This window comes from Schistocerca americana, chromosome 9 (genome assembly GCF_021461395.2).
Source record: "Schistocerca americana isolate TAMUIC-IGC-003095 chromosome 9, iqSchAmer2.1, whole genome shotgun sequence".
NCBI lineage: Eukaryota > Metazoa > Arthropoda > Insecta > Orthoptera > Acrididae > Schistocerca > Schistocerca americana.
In genome coordinates, this window is record NC_060127.1 from 38,253,180 (window position 1) to 38,263,193 (window position 10,014).

Below are 10,014 nucleotides of genomic sequence, written 5' to 3' on the forward strand. Positions count from 1 at the left end.
TCAGTTTAACGTTTGTTTACAAACAGTGCGTTCGCTCCTGTCGAGCAGAACCACATTCGAGCTGTGAATTATAAACTCACTGCATTCTTTCCCTTCCTTTGTGTGAAGTTTAATGAACAGGACGAGAATATTTTTAGTTGTTTTGTTATTGTGGACACTTTCATTTAATTCACACTGTCTAGAGTTTTGCCAGTGTGTTTCTCCATGCCTATATTTTACAAGCTTATTTTATGCCATATGAAGACCTCAGATAATTTAAAAACTGTAAATTCATAAGAACAGCTGACAAGACAAATATCTTTCTTTAACTGTGTCATTTTAGAGGAAAAGTAATGTTGTAAGCGATCCCCATTTTCTATTGATAATTCAACAAGTGCTGTTCGTAGTCTTACCCTTCAGTTTTTCTAGTTCTAATGTGAGGCAGTGAAAACAGTTTGTTTACAGTTATTGTATTGTAACAGGTTTGTAAAGTATTGTGGTTGTGTGACACTACTCGAAGCACTAGATTTTGTACTTTCCTGATGTATTTTCATATTTTAAAGTCTTAGATAATGGAAATTAGTAATTTTTCATGTGTTTCCTGCAACGTATCGAATCAGTGGATAGTCGTTTCCCCTAATGTTGACTAATGAGAATTCTTACGTAACGCAATCGATATTAACAACTGCATATTTTAATGTCTGTAAAAGTTCCCTGTGCCAGTGATGCATTACATATGTTGCTAGGAACATTACCTGTTAAGTTACAAAGTTTCGTAATTCTGGTTGAAATTCTGTCACTACCATGTAACCCTGTATTTTTTAGAATTTTTAAAATTTTATTGATTTCATTGTAGGATGCTGGCGCTACTTCTATTGCTTAAAGTTTTGGGGAATGACATTTTAGTATATACTTTTTGTAAACTCAAGTCGCCAGTTTTGTAAAGGCGCCGTCGTTACTGCTGTGGAGGCCGAGTTGCCACTGTTGTTTGTAAGTTCGTGAAGCAGCTTCTGGTGCAATAAACTGCTAAGATAATTTCTCCCTGACACAGTTACTGTTATGCACCAAGGTCACGTAGCAGGATAGCAGAACGAAGATTCTACAACATTCCAACAAACTATTAGAAAAGTTATCTTTAAGAATAGTTGAGTAATGAAGTCTGCAACACTGCTTGTAATACAACACAAAAAAGACCCTCAATGACTGAATGCAAATAATTGTACATAAACTTCACAGTGCATAGGAAATGCTATTTGCAACAACTGTCTATTCACTTCCAAGCATTTCCTAAACGACGTTCCCTGTCTAAGTCAGCCCTGGACGATGATCTCTAACCAATTGGGCGAGAGCTGCTCTTCTGTCTTCCGAGTGGGCTTCTGTCCATTGTTGTCCGGTCATTGGTGGATTGTACTCAGCTGGCAATTGGCTGAGGAGAAGTCGGTATCTTCATCCTCAGCGCCGGAATCCTCGCAAGTGGCGTGTCTCTATGGCACTACCATCAACTCGCATCTTTTTGCCTTTAGTGCTTTTGCTTTGGCTGTGTCTTATTCAGACGACACAGCAATTCTCTTGCTACTTCAGCTGAATCGTTTGTCCCTATTTTTGCTGGTACATTAAAGAGTTATTGTTAAAAATACTTCCAACTAGTGAATTTCAATATTTCAGATATAACATACCTCAATGTGCCTGCAGACATATTTGGCACAGGTAACTTGTCTTAATCAGCTAAATTCTTTTATATTTTCTCCAGATGCATTTCACTATACAACATCGTCAGATCTTAATTGAATGACCAACATTGCCCACTCTTAATTAAGATCTGGCCTATTCTCAGCTTGTGAATTATCAGTTACTGCATTGTGATTTACTTTAAATTTTATGGTAGCTCGTTCACTGACTGACAGTCCATTTCCCATTTGACAATATGTTCTACAGTTTTCTTTATGTAGTTTCGTTGTCTCTGTAGAGCTGTACCATGGGAAGAAAGGAGAGGATGTTTGCTGGTCAGTACCCTCTTTCCAGAACACAAACTGCACACATATGTCACCTGTGTTCTTTATTCATAACAATATAAAGTTACTTAACTCTAGATAGTCGTTGTGGTACAAGCTCTTCCGTTATAGCCCATGTTATCCTCACTGCTGGTAAAGTCCTCTACGTATACTACTCTGGTCGCTATGGGCTGCCTGATTCTGAGCTAGAGGGTGTGACCGCATCTTGGTGACAAGCTGGATAACAGACTGGAACTCACTCGGTGCGACAGACTGGCCTTATGGTCCACGGCGGCGATCTAAATACTGGTGGTCGAGAGAGCATTGGCGGCGCATTTCCTGCGAGTCTGTCATTGGCCTCCATCGGTCTTCTCGGAACCTCTTTGCCGCCTGGTGAGCTGGTGCCAGCTTATGCCATCACAGTTTAAATCTTATTATCTGCATTATTAATTTCTGTCAGGACACATATACTTCTAGACATGTTAATGACATTCCTTAAAATGTAAAAGTACTTTTAGTAGTACACAAGTAATGTCAGACCTTGACTTATTCTGGAAGATATATATATATATATATATATATATATATATATATATATATATATATATATATATATACCTCTTAAATGAGATCTTAATTCCCTTAGTTAGCATGGCTTATTTGTTTTTTAATTGATTTTTCTGGGTGGAATAAATTGAATTTGATATTAGCTCTGTTGCTTATTCTTAACACTTTTTGGTCTTTTGTCATTACTAAGCCTCACTGCTTTATGTAAACCTGCCCTGGGGGGAGGGGGGGGGATGCAGTGGTGTAAGGAGTACTGCTTATTTCCTTTACTTGTGGATCATAATGAGATAGGCCATTAACTACTGGGTACACATCAGTTGTTTCAGCTCGATCTCTGTCTATAGAAATGTGCAGCATCGAATACCTCTCGCGCCTGCCTGAAGCTGGTCCAGCAGTCAACTGCATGACTAGTCGTATAGTCTGCCATGCACGTGACTCATGAAACCATATAGTGTTTTTGAAGGGAGCAGCAGGGAACACAACGGACTGACCTACTGTGCATCACTGGACTACTGTGTTCAACATTTCTTCACTAGATGCTGATGCACTTTGTTGTTGATGTAGCTGAGTTTTTTCGTCATGAAATATTTCACGCAAATAAGTTACATACCGCTACTCTAATGAAATTTATTTCGTTTTTCATCATATATATTTGAGAAATTTTTGAGGGTTACGGTTCGACTTGCCATTTTGAATGAGTGTGCTTGTTTCTTAAATGCGCTTTATTCATGGTCGGTGCATATTAGATCAGTGAGTTTATGGCACAACTATGACATGGGTATGAACAAGGCATGCTACTGCCAGTTTTAATAGCTACATCCATCTCACATACAATATTCTTGTGTTAAATTTAAAAATAAAATCTAAATCCTTATTTTTATTATTTTTAGTTTTTTTTTTATTTGGCTATTGAGCCTCTGCACAAGTCTTCACCGAGGAGGATTACTGTGTTCCTATGAACCTGTAGAATCTGTGTGTGGGTTATTGTTAATTTTAAACTTAAAAAATTTTGAATATCCCACCGCTTTTCAATGCTGGTTAAAGTGTTAGTAAGGTTCTCGCATTTGCAGAATTCGCTGCCACGTTAACTTAGGTCACATGGTTTGACACTCTACCACCATCAAAAACAAATCTGCTTGGGAGAGCTGGAACTATAATCGAGCATTTTGTGTGTGGCAGCCCTATGGACAGTATGTATGTGATGACCTTGTGCAGTTCCGTCCAATGTGACGAGGCAGCCGGTGGTTGTGGCGGCACGACTCCACCGACTGGGATTCAGTACTCGCAGCCTGACCCTCTGATGGCGCCAGCTGCACGCATGAGGCAGCTGCCCTTGGAATGATACGAGACCTGGTTGTGATGTGGGGGCTGCGGTGGCACAGTATTTCTTTAAATAAAGACGCAATTGTTCCTATCCGACCCCAGCAGTCGTGGCAGCTGTTCAAACAGTAAATATGAGCATAGCACAGTAGGACTTAAATTTAGTAAACGTGAACTGTAAAGTCAAAGGAGTGAGGAAAACCAATGATTTTTTGAATTTGCCACTATTTGACTCTTGGGATAGGATCATAAACTTGGAACACACGACATCTGCCAACCATGTAGGTAGCACCAGTAAGCTTGGAAATTGGGCTGCACTGGTACCCTCTGGTCCACCATTTTGGATGATGATGTCATGGGGCTGGAGAAAACCTGACACCCTTGCAGACCACACTGGTATCTGGAGGGGGCCATATTGGATCCCCATCTTGAATTCTGACTTTTCCATAAGGCCTTTCACAGATGATGTGGTTGCCTGTAAGAAGGTAGCAACGCCAGAAGACCGTAGCGATTCACAGGAAGCCTTGCAAAGGACTGATTAAGGTGCAGGGACAGGCAGAACGTAATACAAGTGACATACGGGGCATATATAGCAGAACAAATCCGCTACTGTGGAATTACACTGGTGGTGACAAATGTCAAGACCAAAGTTAATGTTAGCAATTTAATGACATGTCAGACCAGAAAATGTTAATACTTGTATTTATATGTTGGATCATAACCACAAGGAGGAAAACGAAATTTGGAAATTTGTAGTAAGTTCCTTTGAGACCAAACTTTTGAGGTCACCGGTCCTAGGCTTACACACAACTTAATCTAACTTAAACTGACTTACGCTACGGACAACACACACACCCATGCCCGAGGGAGGACTCGAACCTCAGACAGGGGAAGCCGCACGAACCGTAACAATGCGCCACATAACCGCGCGGCTACCCCGCCCGGTAAGTGGACAAAGAATTCCAAGTGCATGGAACAGACAGGTGACGAGCAGGATGAAAAAAAGAGTCCCGAGGCAATCGAAAGCTGTTTGCTTCTCAGCTGCTGACCAAACACGCCGGTGAGGTTTATTCTTGAGGATTCGCCAAGGTGACAAGGGTCGAGGTTACAGACATCAGTGGTAACCTTCCGATGTGCGAAATGGATAATAGTCAAACATTAAGAGCATCAGATGTCGATGAAAGCTTCCAAGGGCACATTTCCGACAAATAATGCAGTATATGTCCATCCTTTAGCGGGAGGTCTCTTGGACGACGGCCGTTTACTATCGTGACAAGTAAATAAAAACACCTACAGCCGTCCTTATGATTTGATTTTATTTTGTCGCTACCAGTTTCAACGCTTCGGCTTGAAGATGACGCACTGAAGCGTTGAAACTGGTAGCGAAAAAACAAAATATAATCTTAAGGACGGCTGTAGGTGTTTTCATTTACTTGTCACGATATTGCAGTGGGCCGTGTACACCCAGTATCAATGTAGAACGGGATAAAAGCTCAGAGTGGGAGAGATTATAGCAGAGTAGAAAGTCAGCGAATAATTCGAGCACACCACGTCTAGGGGTAGTGCTTTTGATTAGTAATCAAAACCTCCTCGAGCAGGGTTAGAATCCCGCCACTGCTGGAATTTTGATTAATAATCACCATTGGCGGTCGAAGATTTACAGCATAAGAAGACACACTCATTCTGCCAACGGCCTTGTCAAAGTGGGCGAGGAGCTGACAGAGGTTCAGGGCACTCTTGTCCTAGAAGTGGGAAACAGCCACTAAAGGCGGAAGAATCAGCAATGGTCAACGGCATGAGGATCCAGGAGCCAATGGAAACCACTGCATTAAATGCACGTAACGTGTATCCATGGGACATGTGGCGTGTAATTGAAAAAGTGTCATGATGGTCTCTCCATTGGCAAAAGATTTCGGAATAGTCCCCCACGCGGAGCTCCGGGATGGGCCTGCCAAGGGGGAGGTTACCATGAGAAAATGATTCAATAATCAACGATAGGAGATTGAACGTGGTAGGGAAACCAGAAAATCTGAAAATGGAAATGCAAAGGCTTAATCTAGATAAAGAATGCGTCAGTGAAATGAAATGTAAAGAGGAGGAAGAGGATTTCTGGTCAGATGAGTGTAGGGTAATATCAACAGCAGCAGAAGATGGTATAACAGGAGTAGGATTCTTTATGAGTAGGAAGGTAGGACAGAGAGTGTGTTACTGTGAACACTTCAGTGATAGCGTTGCTCTTATCAGAATCGAGAGCAAACTAAAACCAACAGCGATAGTTCAGGTATACATTCCGACGTCGCAAATTGAAGATGAAGAGATAGAGAAAGTATGTGAGGTTATTGAAAGGGTAATACAGAACGTAAAGGGAGATGAAAATCTATTAGTCATGGGGGGACTGGAATGCAGTTGTAGGGGAAGGAGTAGAGGAAAAGTTTACAGGAGAATATGGGCTTGTGACAGGGGATGAGTGAGAAGAAAGACTAATTGAGTTCTGCAACAAATTTCAGTTAGTAAAAGCGAATACTCTGTTCGAGAATCACAAGAGGAGGAGGTATACTTGGAAAAGGGTGGGTGATACGGGAAGATTTCAGTTAGATAACATCATGATCAGACAGAGATTCCGAAATCAGATACTGAATTGTAAGGCTACTCAGGAGCAGAAATAAATTCAGGTCACAATATGGTAGTTATGAAGAGCAGGCTTAAGAGATCATCACGTAAAGAAGTGGGTTACGGAAGTATTAAGGAACGACGAGATATGCTCGAACTTCTCTAAGGCTGTAGATACAGCAATAAGGAATAGCTCAGTAGGCATCACAGTTGAAGAGGAAGGCACATCTCTAAAAGGGCCATCACAGAAGTTGGAAAGAAAACCATAGGTACAAAGAAGATAACTGCAAAGAAACCATGGGTAACAGAAGAAATACTTCAGATGATCGATTAAAAGAGGAAGTACAAAAATATTTTGGGAAACTCAGAAATGGAGAAATACACGTCGCTGAGGAATGAAATAAATATGAAGTGCAGGGAAGCTAAGACGAAATGGCTGCATGGAAAACGTGAAGAAATCGAAAAAGAAATGATTGACGGAAGGACGGACTCAGCATACAGGAAAGTCAAAACAACCTTTGGTGACATTAGAAGCAAGTGTGGTAACATTAATAGTGCAACGGGAATTCCACTGCTGAATGCAGAGGAGAGAGCGAATATGTGGAAAGAGTACATTGAAAGCTTCTATGAGGGGGATGATTTGTATGATGTGATAGAAGAAGAAACAGGAGTCGATTTAGAGGAAGTAGGGGATCCAATATTAGAATAAGAATTTAAAATTTATTTCCGGCATACGTCAACTGTTTAATAGTTATATCTTTAGCACTACGAATAAATTCATCTTTGACAACACCGTGTACAAAAACATCTGTGAAATGTTTAGGAACATGTGTGTGCAAATGTGCGTCTTGAATGAAGTGACATGTACGAAAACGACGGAGAAAAGAATGTTTGCTGGTGCTGAAACGTTAAAAACGCTTTTCTTGGATTATGTGATAAGTTTACACTGTTCATCTTTTCCACTATTTTGCACGTATTTTCCGCATTCGACTTACGACATTCATAACCTAATATTAAACGTTTTCGTGACAGGAATATGCATTTCACCTCATTCAAGAGAAGAAATAAAACTTGTCTTAAGGCAAATTACACCTGATGATGGACCCACAGGATCCGAAATGCATCGTGTATTTAATAAAACACTATATTCGTGACTGAAGGCGTTTTTTAATTCATACCTCCAGTGTATTTAAAAGCGCTTTGGAGGGCTTAAGATCAAATAAGGCAGAGGAGATAGATAACAGTCCATCAGAATTTCTAAAATCGTTAGGGCAAATGGCAACAAAACAACTTCTCACATTGGAGTGGGAGGAATGACCACATAAATCAAGTAGGAAAGGCGGATATTGGACTAAGGGTCGTAAGAAGAATTCATCTAAGAAGGTAGCGGCTTACAAAACACTTGTTCGAACGATTATTGCGTAATACTCAGTCTGGGATTCATACCAAGATGATTAATAGAAGAGAGAGAAAAGAACTAATGAAGAGTGGCGCTTTTCTTTACGTGATTATCTAGGTGATGCGAGAGCATTACGAACATTCTCAGAAAACTCCAATCACAACGCTAAGAGAGAGCTATTGTGCATCTTGGAAAGTTTTAGCACTTAAATTCTGAGTACATTACGGAAAGAGGCGGTCAGCGTTCTGCTTCCTGCCACATACGTTTCGCAAAATGATCACATTAAAATTCAAGAAACTGTAGCTAATATGGAGATTTACCGTTAGTCACTCTTCCGCTGAGGCCCGCCACGAATTCCTCTCCTCTGGCAACCACTTCGTATCAAAATAGCATCTGCACCCCACGTACTCAATTATTTGTTGGATGTAATTCTGTATCAGCCTGGCGATGTGCCATTAGACTTTCGGAAAAATATCATCTACACAATTCTGAAGACAGCGAGGGAAGATAAGTGTGAGAATTATCGCACAGTCAGCTTAACAGTTCATGCATCTAACCGTGTGACTGCTACGGTCACAGGTTCGAATCCTGCCTTGGGCATGGATGTGTGTGATGTCCTTAGGTTAGTTAGGTTTAAGTAGTTCTCAGTTCTAGGGGACTGATGACCGTAGCTGTTAAGTCCCATAGTGCTCAGAGCCATTTGAACCATTTGAACCATGCACCTAAGTTACTGACAGACGTAATATAAAAGAGAATGAAAAAGAAAATAGAGGGTCTCTTAGGTGACGATCAGTTTGGCTTTAGGAAAGGTAAAGGCACCATAAAGGCAGTTCTGACGTTGAGGTTGGTAATGGAAGCAAGCTTGAAGGAAAACCAAAGATACGTTCATAGCATTTGTCGACCTAGAACAAGCGTTCGACACTGTGAAATGGTGCAAGATGTTCGAAATTCAGAGAAAAATGGAGTAAGCTATAAGGAAAGACGAGTAATATACAGTATGTATAAGAACCAAGAGGGACTAAGACTGGAAGACCAAGAATGAAGGGTTCGGATGAAGAAGGGTGAAAGACGTGGATGTAGCCTTTCACCCTTACTGTTTTTTGCCTGCTAAAATAAAACAAAGGCAACGGCCTTGCCGCAGTGGTAACACCGGTTCCCGTCAGATCACCGAAGTTAAGCGCTGTCTGGCTGGGCTAGCACTTGGATGGGTGACCATCCGGTCTGCCGAGCGCTGTTGGCAAGTGGGGTACACTCAGCCCTTGTGAGGCAAAACTGAGGAACTGCTTGATTGAGGAGTAGCGGCTCCGGTCTCGGAAACTGACTTACGGCCGGGAGAGCGGTGTGCTGACCACATGCCCCTCCATACCCGCATCCAGTGACGCCTGTGGGCTATGGATGACACAGCCGCCGGTCGGTTACGTTGCGCCTTCATGGCCTGTTCGGGAGGAGTTTATATTTTAAAACAAAAACCTTACTGCTCAATGACGGAAATAAAGGTTCAAGAGTCGAATTAAAATTCAGTGTGAAAGGATATCAATAACAAAATTCGCGGATGTTATTCTTCTCCTCAGTCAAAGCGAAGTATAGTTACAGGATCTGTTGAACGGAATCAACAGTCTAGTGAGTACTGAATATGGATCGATCGTAAATCTAAGAAGACTGCAGTAATGAGAAGTAGCAGAAATGAGAACAGCGAGAAACTTAACATCAGAATTGGGGATAACGCAGTTGCCGAAGTTAAGGAATTGTGCTACTTAGGCAGCGAAATAGGCCAGCAGTCTAGCACTGGCAAAAAGGACATTCCTGGCCAAGATAAGTCTACTGGTATCAAACATAGATCGTAATTTGAGGAAGAAATTTCTGAGAATGTACCCTTGGAGCACGTGTTTGTATGTTAGTGAATCATGGACAGTGGGAAAGCCGGAACAGAAGAGAATCTAAGCATTTCAGACGTGGTGCTACAAAAGAATGTTGAAAATTAGGAGGACTGATAATGTAAGGAATGAGGAGGTTCTCCGCTGCAAGGAGAGGAATCTGACAAGAAGAAGAGACACGATGGTAGCACATCTGTTAAGACATCGGAGAATAACTTAGATGGTGCAAGGGGGAGCCGTAGAGGATAAAAACTGTAGAGGAAGACAGAGATTG

The 10,014-nt window shown here is 41.4% G+C and overlaps 1 pseudogene; it reads left to right on the plus strand.

Moving 5' to 3' along the window:
* Positions 1–8,988: 8,988 nt before the first annotated feature.
* LOC124551421 lies at positions 8,989–9,106 on the plus strand (annotated as a pseudogene).
* The last annotated feature ends 908 nt before the right edge of the window (positions 9,107–10,014 follow it).